This window comes from Haemaphysalis longicornis, unplaced genomic scaffold (assembly GCF_048455015.1).
Source record: "Haemaphysalis longicornis isolate Haplotype H1 unplaced genomic scaffold, Haemaphysalis longicornis Haplotype H1 scaffold_1, whole genome shotgun sequence".
Lineage (NCBI taxonomy): Eukaryota > Metazoa > Arthropoda > Arachnida > Ixodida > Ixodidae > Haemaphysalis > Haemaphysalis longicornis.
Window position 1 is genome coordinate 217,712,339 of NW_027526203.1, and position 13,501 is coordinate 217,725,839.

The following is a 13,501-nucleotide window of genomic DNA, read 5'->3' on the forward strand; positions in this document are numbered from 1 at the left end:
TTGCGACATTCATTTCCGCCAGGTCACTGGGACCGAAATTAGGTGCCTTACTTAAAGGCTGAACTGAAGGGGGGGGGGGGGCAGACCTGTGTTGGAAATAAAGAATAAGGTGGGCGCAGGTAGATGGTAACAGCGGATTGTGAGCAAGACGAAGCTGCGCACTGCCTCGCTCGGAGCGTGTCCTGTCACTGCAGGAGAGCGGGGTATCTGGGTCGTGCTTCCCTCTTGGATTCTCTACAGGAGATATTTCAAAACAGTCATTTGCAATTCTCATGTCGTAAAATGCTAGCTGTGGCTAGGTGTCATCTTTTCCTGGCTGTCTTCAGCTCGGCTGGCTTCCCCTGAAGGGAAAGGTAAAAAATGCTTCCACTGAGATTTAAGCCAGCGCACTTGAGAATGGAACTACATCGGTATACAAAGGTAGTGCCGGTGTTGGTCAGCAGCGGGAAAAAAGCGCTGAAATAAACATAGGAGGAACGTTTACCTAGTTGTCTGCTGCAGTGTTATAGACACGGGGGCATATTTATGGCATCAGCGTGATAAATGTCTCATACAATCAAAGTGCAGACGGCGCCTCCTTCGCTGAAATTTACTGGGAGACTGATTCAAGTTGTTCACCGCCACGGCAAACTGAGGTTGTGCTACCGGCATAGCCGCATCGTGGTGTAGTTTGGCCGGCGTGCCCCTGGAAATGTACGTCACCGAGGTTAAATGGGTAACCAATTGTCCGTAAGTGCAAAATGAATCCAGAATGTAGAGTGATGCAGCAATAAATAATTTTGCGTTTGAGAAAATTTTCTAATGTGAGATTTAGTGTACAGGCTCATCATATAGATGTCAGCATCGTTCTTCTCGCTGTAAGTGACTTGTTTGATTAGCATAATACTTCGCAATAAAAAAATTACACCATCTTCCCTTGGGGTACCAATGGGAGGATGCCAAGCATCATAGGGGTTCCATGTAGGTTCGATTCTGTTGCTGTTGTGTTGTTTCATTTATCGGAGCACGATTGGGAACGTAGTGTGAACGACCCTGTAGAGACTGTGAAATGTAGAGAAATTTAGACACAGGGAAGAGACCGACCCCGGCTGGTTGGTTGGTTGGTTGGTTCCTTATGTTATGGCGCGTACCCACGCGGGGGATTGTCCAAGAAGCTGCCTGTAATAATTAGGCTGTGACCCGGTTCATTTTAGAGAGAAAGAAAAAAAAGTACGAGAAAAAACATTGAGAGTAGAAAAAGAAATCTTTGGATAGAACAGGATTGTCAGGAAAAAAAAACTTGCGAATGAAGGCATAGCTATCTACTAGGGCATCCGGCCTGTCGCCGCAACAAAGGAATGAAAGGCGATCACGACATCTCTGTGGCAATATCCTATGACGGAAGCACCCAGGGAAAGAATAACGGTTAAAGATAAAGGGAGATTCAGCCGATTAAACGTGTATTCAAAGTGCGTGCGTCGCATCGAGGAAAAGCTGCGGCAATTTAAAAGAAAGTGTTCTATTGTTTCAGGGGCCTTGCAGAAAGGGCATTGAGGAGATAACGCCTGACCAGCTTTGTGTAGATAAAACCTCCTGGTTCTCGTCTTTCTTTACTGCGTGCTCACGCTCCTACCCCTCTGCCCGCCCTTTTCGTCCTCTTCTCTGGTTGAGCTGCAAGGCGCGTGGCGCTTGCGCTTCCCGCCTCAGCTTTCCCACGGGAAATTCAACATCCTCCTCTAAAGTTTTCAGTTCGTCGTTTCCGTTGACGTTCAGCTTCGCGTGCCTTCGTTGTATCAGTAGCTTCTTGACGTATTTTGAATGAGTCAAGGACATCAGGCGCGCTCGTAGCACTTGCTCCTGTCTCGGTTTTGTAGCGCTGTGGGAAGAGCATCACGTACCTCCCGTTGCGGCCAGAGTCGTATGAGTGAAACCGGGTGCCGCTAACTATTTCTTTTTTTTATATAGTGTAGGGGGAGAGGTGCGAATGGACGGATGACGGATGATGGAGCGGAGAGCAAGAGATCCTTCGCATCTAAAACGGCAGGGCTCCTTTTTGGCCTGTACGGTACACTGCAATGGAAGTAAAACATACAATCGCGATATTATCTTTCGCGACGGCCGTAGGCAACGCACCGATTTGCTCGAAGTTAAAAACGCGGTCTTGGGGAACAAAAACGGTTCTTTTTGATTTTTTTTTCTGCTTAACACTATTGCAAGAGAAGAAAAAATTAAATTGATTCACTGAGCCGCCCGCGCTTAAGAGATTGTATAGTTTTCGTTAGCCATGATCGCAAATTTCCTGAAAATACTTAACGGTTGGTATTTCTAGACGAATCACAAGCCTTTTAAATTTTTTTATGTGCTGAACAAGCTTTAACCAGTGCAGGCTGTACGGCGTTAGTATATATTCTGAAGCCAACTTAACACATTGGCGTCAGATTCTTCAGTGTATATTAAGCTATACACAGAAAATTTCGGGGGCACGTAGCACTTCTCATAATGTAGTAAGTATGAAAGCATTAGCATTTTTTTACGGGTATGTCGGTATCGTGGTTTTTTTATTGCGGAAGTTTGCTGTTCAGCATGAGGGGAAATGAAATGTACAGATACACTCCGGATTCCCGAAGGAATCGGAGCAGGGAGCCATGATGTGACCTTGTAGCCACGCCATGAAATCTGGCAGACGTCCGGGGCGCGGGCCGCAGGTGGCGATGTGCACAGCACGTAGGCTTCGCAGAGCAGGGCAAGTCCACACCACGTGCTCTGCTGTAGCCTGGTCAACTGGAGCGGGGCAAAAGGGGCAGGTGGAGTTGAACGAGGCATGGTATTGAGGTGGCCAGGACCTCGTCACAGCGGGCGTGAGGGTGACTCCCAGGCGAAGACGTCTGAGCAGGACCTCATCTTGGCGAGACAATCCACCAGGGAGATCCGTACTGCGCGGGGGTATGAGAGCACCCGCGGTGCGCCGTAGACGTTCTTTTTCACTGGCAAGGCGAACACCGTTTGACGAAGGTGCAAGAGGAGCTGGATATCGCGCACGCACGGGGTGTGTTCCGGCATCTGCATCCTGCATTGTGGGGTGGCTGTTCCGTTGGCGCCAGCACACGCGCACACGACATGGGTAGGTGCCCACTGTGTCCGGGATTTCTAGCAGAAGTTCATTGGATGTGAGAGTTTTACGAAGCCCTTGTACAGCTTCCGACGAATCAGTGTAAATTGTACACTGTGGTAAAGCGTGGTTAATTATCAACGATGTGTGCAGCAGAGCATCCCGCACTGCAAGGAGTTCTGTCTGCGTTGATGGCCACTTCTCCGTTATGATGTAAGTGCAGGTCACTGGGTCGGGAGACACAGTCGGGCAAAATAGAGCGGTATGAAGTAAGTTATCGGAAGCAGTGGCGTCGACCAACATCAGCGTAGACGAAGGGCTAGCAATGTCCATAGAAGGCGGAATCGGAGCACCAACTGTCCGGGGATGAATGCGGGCAACACGTCGTGTATCCATTAATTGGTGGAACATGCATGCGGGCTGTATATTGGTGTTTGATAGTGGTGGGGCTGGTGAACCTGTTATGCACGCTGAAAGAGCGGCGGAATCTGGGTCAAGGGCTTGTCGACGATGATGCACTAGCACATCAAACGTGTTGAGCTGCGCTTCCTGTTGCAGAATAGGCACGGGGGTGAGGACTGGAAGACCAGTTATAGCTCGCATAGCCGAATTGTTTATTGATTCGAGTAGTGCCCAGTCTGACTTTCGAAGAAAGTGGAATTGCGCTTGATAAACTATGCGAGGCTAACGAATGGCTCGGACAAGCATGCGGGCCATCTTGGAGGCCGCACCGCCAGCTTTTTGAGACGTGTGACGGAACAGATGCAGCGATTGTGAAGCTTGATGCTTTGCAGACCGGATCCAAGATTTTACAGAACCAGTGGCCGTAATATTGAAGCCCAACACCCGTAGGGTAGATGCGGTTCGTATAGGCGTACCTTGAAACGAAAGACGGATAGGGGAGGGTGCCAAGCGCCGATGGCCCCATGCGTTGGCCACGGTGAGAAGAGATGTTTTGTCAGGTGAGATCGTGAGGCCAAGATACCTTCACTAAGAATTGGTTTCATCTAGAGCTTGCTGCAGGCGTACACGTTGTACGTTAAGGTCCTGGTGAACATACCATACCGTAATGTCGTCTGCATAGATGATACTATAGATGTGTGGAACAGCTCCAAGTCGCCAGGCAAGAGGTATCATGGCCATGTTAAAAAGCAAGGGGGCCAGGACAGATCCCTCAGGCAAACTATGGCGGGGCTGGAAGGAACCTATGGGAGATCTGTTGAGACGTATGGAAAAGGTGCGGTTTCGTATGTAGGAGGAAATGAAATCACATAGGCGGGATGGCAGGTTAAGGAAATGAAGTACCTCAATGATGGCGGCACAGACAAGGTGATCGTACGCTTTGTGAACGTCCATGCCCAGCACAGGGCGAAGGAAAGCGTCCAAACACGCTAACAATTTTCTAAGCGTGAGGCAAACGGCAGCAATGCTTTTTTTCTGTTTTAGCTTGAACCTTGCAGCTACCTAAAACATTGGTAGAAACACCAGCGAAAAAAAACACGCAGCACACGGAGATGACAGTGCAGGACGAAAGCCCAAATTCAACAAATGCCAATTAGCAAAAACAAACCACAGAGAAAGCAACCTCGTGTGCGCAGGCATAAATCGACAAGCACCATAAAAGACCGTGCGTGTCCACCAACAAAGGGTGTATGCTCGCCCCCTGCGCGGCAGCGCAATGGTCTTCTGTGGCTGGGCGCCCATGCGATTGTCTCTCCCCCGTCCCGGCTGCGCGCCTCCTCGGAGCAGCCTCGGGTGGTTGGGGAGGCCAGAGCGGCTTCTCATCCTCCGCTCTCGTTTGCTCGGCCTTCGGCAACTGTTCGGTCAGCTTTGCAAAAGGCTTTGCAAAATGTTTAAAGGCACCGGCTGCTCGCTCTCTATATCCGCCACTGCTTATGTCTATCACAATGCCTGTCTTAAGCAGAAAATCCCGCCCCAAGATGACAGGCACTGACAGATCCGGGAGATGGACTAGGCGTTGTCGCCTTACGCGTCTCTCCCAACGCACCACTAACCTTGACGCTCCACTCGACTCCGCCGTGCAGCTCGAAATCCGGAAACTCGTGTCGCACTCTCAGCCTGGTATTATTTCTGCGGATGTGCTCCAATACCTCATCTTCGAACAACGAAACGCTTGCTCCTGTGTCCAGCAATGCGCTAAATTTCTTTCCAGCTATCGTCAGTTCAATGAAAGATGCTGGCGAGTCGGCAAGTTGTCCCGCCCGGTAAGCCAGCAGTGCGAGTACCTCCGTACAGCTCGTGGCCGCCGTCAGCTGTTCGGTGTTTGTTAACAGCGGCCTCGGCCGTTTCCCACTCTCGACTGCTGATGGACAGGTGGGCGCCTGCACTCACAGGTGAAGTGCCGTTTTTGGCCACAACGGTAGCACTGCCTGCCGAAATTCTGACGAACCTGGCGCTGGCTATCTCCGGCCTCGTGCCCACCATTCCGTCCCGCCGAGCTTCATGCGGCCGGCTGATCTCTCCTACTCTGCCTTCTTCCCCCATTGCGTTCTTTCTGCATCTGGCTACTCTCCGCGCCAGACTGGGCAGTCCGCAACGAGTAGGAATACGGGCCCAGAGCGCGGTCTGAAAGTTTAAACCCGAGTCTGGGTTGCTCGTCCGCGTACGAAGCGATAGCATCCGGTCTGCTCCGATGCGACAGAGAGCCCTCCGTTCCGAGTGTGCCGCGGGCGGTGGGGGCCGGTACGCACGCGCGGCGAGAATGTCGCCCTGAATACGCTTCGCCTCTGCGGCGAGCTCCACAAGATTCCTGAACCTCCCTGCTCGCAAGTAGGCCATAAATGTCGGGTGCGCCTGCCGCGTCACGCGATCGACCTTCTCTGCGTTAGTGGCTCGGGGGTCAGCGAGGCGACAGAGATCTTCCATCGCTCTCACGTACTCTAGCAGGAATTCATCTGCATGCTGAGTACGCAGCTCAAGCTCCCGGCGTAGCCGCCACTCGTAGTTAGCGGGGAGAAACTCCTCGCGGAATTTCGCTCGGAGGCCCTCCGTTGTGCGATCTCGCTCTCTCACCAGCTTGAACCATCGAGACTCACCCAGCGCCTATAGACGGCAGTCTGCTGTCCGCGCCATTGCTGCTGCTTCGCTTAGCTTTACGTAGAGGCTCCACGCTTTTCTTTTTCTAGCTTACCTATCTCTTTTATCCCCCCTTTCTCCTCTCTAATCTTTCATCCCCCACCACACTGGATTGTACGCAGGTGAGCCCCCAAATGGGCTCAATAATATCCCCTGTGCACTTCCTTTCCTTTTCACCTGAATCACTAGTAGTAGTAGTAGTAGTAGTAGTAGTAGTAGTAGTAGTAGTAGTAGTAGTAGTAGTAGTAGCAGTAGCAGTACCAGTAGTAGTAGTAGTAGTAGTAGTAGTAGTAGTAGTAGTAGTAGTAGTAGTAGTAGTAGTAGTAGAGTCAAACCCGGTCATAGCAAACTGCAATATGCGCCATGATTAGTTCGATATATCCAATAGTTCTATATAGCCAAACCCGCCTACAACGAGTTTATTGTTGCGAGTTTGCAATACGCGGGAGCCCCTTTGCCATCCCGGCATGCAGAAACGATCAAAATAAAGTAGGTCATTAGCATACACAAAACAATCGATTTATTAAAAATAAAGCTACTATCTGCCTGAATGCCTTAACGGCCTACTTCAAAAAAGCGGTGATTTTTGTTTTCCCTTTCGTTTTAGCAGCGTCAACTAGCACATCATTCTTTACACTAGACATTGTTTGCACCAGTTCGAGTCCGTGTCCTTCAATATCGAAGAAATATTGGCGAAGGACATCGACTGCCGAAAGCACTTCATGAAGCGTCGGACGGCTTTCACTCGCGACATCATCTGCCTCCTCGGTGCTTTTCATCAGCATTATGATGGTGCTGCTGACGGTTCCCGCGTCCAGGGGGTTTACAGGGACGGGAACGTCGTCGTCGAAACTAAGGAAATCTTCGAAGGACACTTCTTTCGGCACAGCATCGCGAAGGTTGGCGAGCTGCCGCCTTGGTCCGGCCTCACTGACTGGGCGGGTTCCGTCGTGAGTTCCGCGCGTCGGAAACAGTTACGGAAAGTTTCGGGCGTCACGTCACTCTATACGATTCGCAATGTCTCAGACGCGGCCTTGGCTCAGTGGTCGCGGCCAATCAACATCTCAATCGCCGCTCTAAGACCATGCATTTTGGCGGCCATTGTATGCACGCCGAGTTTGATATATCAGATGTGAAGTTCGTTATAAGGAATATGTTTCGCGTGTATTTCCGTAACTGGTTTATTTTTGTTCAAAATATAGCATAATTCGCTTTATCCGGGTTCGTTATAGTCGGGTTTGACTGTAGTAGTAGTAGTAGTAGTAGTAGTAGTAATAGTAATAGTAATAGTAATAGTAATAGTAATAGTAATAGTAATAGTAATAGTAATAGTAATAGTAATAGTAATAGTAATAGTAATAGTAATAGTAATAGTAGTAGTAGTAGTAGTAGTAGTAGTAGTAGTAGTAGTAGTAGTAGTAGTAGTAGTAGTAGTAGTAGTAGTAGTAGTAGTAGTAGTAGTAGTAGTAGTAGTAGTAGTAGTAGTAGTAGTAGTAGTAGTAGTAGTAGTAGTAGTAGTAGTAGTAGTAGTAGTAGTAGTAGTAGTAGTAGTAGTAGTAGTAGTAGTAGTAGTAGTAGTAGTAGTAGTAGTAGTAGTAGTAGTAGTAGTAGTAGTAGTAGTAGTAGTAGTAGTAGTAGTAGTAGTAGTAGTAGTAGTAGTAGTAGTAGTAGTAGTAGTAGTAGTAGTAGTAGTAGTAGTAGTAGTAGTAGTAGTAGTAGTAGTAGTAGTAGTAGTAGTAGTAGTAGTAGTAGTAGTAGTAGTAGTAGTAGTAGTAGTAGTAGTAGTAGTAGTAGTAGTAGTAGTAGTTGAACCCTCGAGCCGCCTGGTCCGTCAGCGAAACGGGGACTATGCGGCTGAGAATTTCGGCCTCCGTCAGCCCCGTCGCCTGCTGGTAGTGTTGCAAACGGTCTATGTAATCGTTCGCGCTGGCATTGTCATGGTAGCCACTCTACTTGGGGATGTCCTCCTTTACGCGTGGCTTCCCCGCCTGCGCTGGGCTCTGAAGGCGTCATATTCTCAATCAGGCGCATCGCGTTTTTCAGGAGTGCCTGCGTCGTTGGCTGACTAGCGCCAACCGGAATGGTAGAGGCAGGAGGCGGCGTTGAGAACCGGTGCTGGCTTGCCTCTGTGCTCAACCCATTTCCTGCCAAAACGCACGCGGCAGCGTCCTCCGTATCGTGTGGGAAAAGTCTGTAATCCCCGTTCCCGGTGCCAACCGCGGAAATGCCTGACCAATTTTCGCCGTCCAGAAAACGACGCTGAGCCGATAGCTCCGACAACACTCGCGCAGCCTGGAGGTCAGGCTCGTCCGCCATTTTCCTTTGTTCTCGCGGCCGGGTTCGTACGCTCTAACAAAAAAAAGTCCAGGTCTGCCGATTTCGCACCACGTTCTGGCGCCAAGATACGGGGTCGCCTTATTCGCTCAGCCTGGCAAGCGGGCTTCGCCTAGCGGCTCCCGCGCGAAAAAGATAGCGATCCCAACTCGCGGTTCGCTGGGCAGCTACCATGGCGGGTTCGGGCGAAAACGGAGATCCGGACTGTCCCAAACACATTTATTGAGTAACTAAAACATACAAAAACACACTGGCTAGATCTGAATCCGCTTACATAAAAAATAGAAAGGTCGGTCAGGCTTACCCGGGCGGGGGATACTCCAACAAAAGGTACCCTGGTCGACGGAGCGGGGTGGCCTACTTCTGCCTCCTTCGGTAGTCCGAACAAGAGAGAGCGTCCCCTCGGGTTTTTTGGGTTTTTTGGCGGAAAAACAGAAGCCGACCACCACCCCCGCATTCTCCGCTCCCTCGACGGACACCAGCGCGCCCCCGCGGGTTACGCGGCGCACGGGAAAACGAAGCAGCCGTGTCTCGCCGCCCGCCGCTCATGCACGCCACGACACCCGTCGCGAGAGCGGGACCGCTTTGGAGGTATACGAGAATAATTGAGCATTCCCACAATATATATATATAAAGTTGTTTTATATTGGTGACGCATCGCACCTTATTTTAGCTTAAGCATACTTTTTATCATCATGTTCTTCGCGCCTCATCATCTACAAAACAAAAGGATATCTCGAACGTTTTAAGCCTACGTATGGTGAAATATAAAGCATTACAAAGTGTAGTAGTGCCCTCGTTTCAAATAATCAATCTTGCGTTCTCTTTGATAACACATTCTCCTTATCTTTTGCTACATCCACGGAACTTCTTGTCCTCTTGTGTCCACTAGTCATTTTTGGGTGAACGTTACTTGTATTAGTCTGCTCGATTGCTATAGGAAGACTGATGCAGAATGCGAAAAATTTATCTTTGTCAGGAGTTGATGGGATAGTTGTAGGTTTATAAAAATTTAGATAGTGGATGACACATATCCACCAGGCTTCTCCTGTTTTTACAGAGCCTTTACTGAGTGCCGCACTACCGGATAACTGAAAGGTGCGCAAGGTTGTTCCGGCCAACAAGGTCGCTGATGTTCATTGCCTGTTCTACTGTCGACCTACTTCTTAGACCTCGATCCCCCAACAAAACTATTAAACACCTCATTTACTAAAACGTTTTAATTTTCGAACTAAATGTGTTCCCTGTTCAGCGACGTTGTTTACGCCTGAACTGAAATGGTCATACCACCACCACCATCACCACCACTTGTCTTTAAAAAGATGCTCTTCATCCACTATACCTCACCTCGCATTCCTCTGCTCAACCCGCCCCCTCCCCTCACCTACTCCCGAGCAGCAGGAAAGTGCGCTCGCCAGATAGGACCTGCAGGGCCAGCAAAACCTGATCCAGCGGGCCACCCGAGCAGCAAAAGCACGCGGCTAACTGGACTGAGGCGGCCGCCTATCTGCTCTAAATCTGTAAAATAAACGAAGTTCCTGCTCTTCCGCTGTCGCAAATTCAATTGTTAGCATTCGCCGGGACGAAGCCGACTGGTGTGTGTTCCTAAAAATACGGGGTTCACAGCACGTAAATTTTTCTGGCAGTAGCAGTGGGCACACTATACGTGCGCGACACGAAAAAACACTGCTTGGAAAACGTGCAGGTTCTAGTCCTCTTACAGTGTCAGCTGATAACAGGAAACTTCGAGTTATTCACCTCGACCGCCAACAAAACCCCAGCTGAGCGACAGACCGTTGCGGGATCTTTCTATCCGGCAAAGAATCCACCAGCGATTTCACCCTTTCTGAAAGAGGGGAACGATCAACGTGGACCTCCCCCAAAACAGTTACTATGACAACGATTTCACCTGCACCATCGCAGCAGCAGAGATAGGGGGAGGGATAAACGTATGGGTACGTGGAGCCCACCACACGACTTCTACAAAACCCCCGTAATATAGATCAAAGAGCACCACGATAGCTGTCACATTACGCGCTTGCGTTTGATGGGCGGCTAAAAGAACCCCGATATTAGAAACAATCAGGAAGACCGGAATCACCCTACTAGCATGAAGTTTGGAGAAAGCGGAAGCTGTCAGGCCCCTTTTTTGCTCAAACGGTGTTTCGCCGCCGCACCAGCGGTGAATAGAGGGCGACACGTGCAGAGGCGCTGAGACGCAGCTGGTACGTCCGAGCAGTCAACTCCTCATTTCGTTACTGTCTTCCCGCAATGTAGGCGCTGACAAACCACATAATGAGCGCAACGACGCAATAGCACACCACTCAAAGACACAATGTCAGCAGCCCCCAGCTTACGACGTATCGCCGCACAACATCGAGAGGTGGTCGTCAGTATTGTTTTACCCGCAGTTTTTACCTCTTCGTAACCAGTTCTTACCAGTTCTTACCTCTTCGCAGTTCTTACCTTCGTAAGAATATGGAATTGTCTGGTCTGAATTGACGTCCTGTAGTATCTGCGTTCCACTGTAGTTTGGGTCCTTCTTACAAGTGCAGAGCACTTTAGGGGCTCGCCTTGTCGTCGTAGCACGCTGTAAAGCTCGATGTCAAGCGACTCCAGGAATCATTCAGCGCAGCGGGATAACGGACCCAAGTAGAGCCCGGCGTACCCACGTAAGGGGGTCCCGCAGAGGCTTCGAAAACCAAGCAATTTAAATAGTCATAACCGTTCGAAACTCGTGAACCGCTGGCGCGTGTCATACACCGCCCCGTTGTTTAGCGCAAAGAAAACTGCAAGTACATTTCAGGGAAAATAATTAGAACTAACCGGCCGCGGACGCGTTCATTTAGTTAGGAACGCTCGTTGGGTTGGTTTTTACGATAGTAAGCGAAAAAGAGTGGCAGTGCAAGACCCGCACGTGCGGAAGGAAAAGCCAGCACAAAAAGAACAGAACTCCCGCTGGCCCAGTGTCAGGCATGGGGCGCGCGAGCACTGCGAAGGGGGTAAATTTGAATTGCATTGGACAAAACTACGTTTCATTCATCAAAAGAGGAGTGAGACAGGGCGGCGAAGAGCGCGATGGGTGGTAGCGGTGAGCGGATAACGGCGCTACAGCCCATTATGGCGAATCACTGCTCTGCACTTTCGACAGCTTTCACGTTGAATGGAACGGCTTTAATTTTTTTAGTCATTCTAGACAGTTGTTGGCAAGGGAAAAAAAAGGTACGGTGGCCAGCGCTAAGCAGCTGCAGTACTTTAGGGTAATTTTCAAGTTTTGGAAGCCTATTAATTACTGCAGCTGTGTGCTACTCTACGGCCAACAATAATTAGTGACGGCCGAGTGATACTTATCGAACACATCACTTTGAAAATATGTAATCAAAAATAAAACAAACTCACAAATGTTTAAACAAAGACAAAAAAGGAATAGTATTTGGTCCTTTGCGGTCATGAGATTTCTCTTCTATTGCTCTTGATACCATGGGTCAAGTTGGTGATTCAATCACTTTTCTCAGATGATTTGTGACTTTGTGTTTACCGGTGACACAACAGAGGATATCAGCAGCCGCAGGTAATTGGATTCGTGAATGCGAAACCACAGTATTCGTTCCACCGCGTATTTTCGCCCTTACAGTGCTCCGCAGCGTATCAAGTACTTAACAATTATTTGTTGTCGGCAGTCGACATGACGAGCGTGCCTGTACATGTGTAAGCCTAGCAGAGAATGAGCACAACGTGTATTAAAGGTATGGTTCGAGCCATGACCTAAAGATAGTTACGACGACACGTGGTCTTCCATCCGTTACACCGTACAGCTGTTGCCCGAAGCACCTTGAAAGTCGCAGACAGATATCTGTTGCACAGCCAGCAGGCAAAGCGCGCTCCTTTTATTGATCAACGTTGCTGTGCTGTTCGGCCGTACTGCGGAACATCGTCATGCATTTATGTGCATAGTTCCTTTTGTCCCCGGGTTCGAGCGTGTACGGAGCGCGCACAGTGTGCCGGCAGCAGTCAGCCGAGCGTGTCCCGGCCGTCCCTGCAGAGGTTATCTGTGCACGCTAGGGTGCACGTCAGGGTCGTCTCCGCGGGAACGCAACCGTGTCATCCGGCTGCATGCTGCAGTCTCAAGTTGCTCGCGGCTCACGAGGTGCACCTTTGTCGTCGCTCTGACGCATCGGAGAAAGACCGAGCTTTGACGAAGCTCCATGTAGCCAGATCCCTGTCCGCCAACCACCAACCCGTCCACGTTTTGTGCCTTCAACCAACTGTAAGCGGGTGTCCGGTGAACAAGGTACCTTAGCGCGTCGTCCACCTGCGGTCGAAGAAGGGCCCGGTGTCGTGTGGTGGTGTCCGTTTTCATGAACAATACGTGAGCGGCTGTCACAACACCTAAAGCGTGACGTTGTGACGTCGACACTCGAATACCTCAATTGGAAGCCCACCCACACAGGTACGTATATGCACAATATTTTTCTATGGGGTCTGCTAGAAAACAATACTGCTGCCCGAGTATTTTTTTCTGGCCCCTCGAGCATTAATGTACTATTTATCATTGAAAGACATTAACATCAGAAGGTCGAGTAAGTCTGTTCAACCCGCTTTAGTCCTCCACGCATGCGTGCGGTGTCGCAACACCTATACTTTACGATTTTACTAGGCTCACCTTTCCGGCTATGAGTGGTAATGGTTTAACTCTCGTGGCTGAAATTCAGTGACTGGTTTTGGTTTCACAGATTAACTCAGGGTTAACTCTGTTGTTACACTGCTTAAATTCTTTCGGGCACAAGCTCCAGTATGTCATCATTCAACTACAGCTATCAGTATGAAACAGAACTGCGAAAAACACATTTTTATTACTCACTAAGGCCATCACATAAACTCTGCATAAAGAGAAAGGGAAGATAAACTGCTGGTTCATTGCTACGAAATGCATTCAGCTATTCCAAAACAACTTTATTAGTTTGCGAGTCTTCTCACAGATTC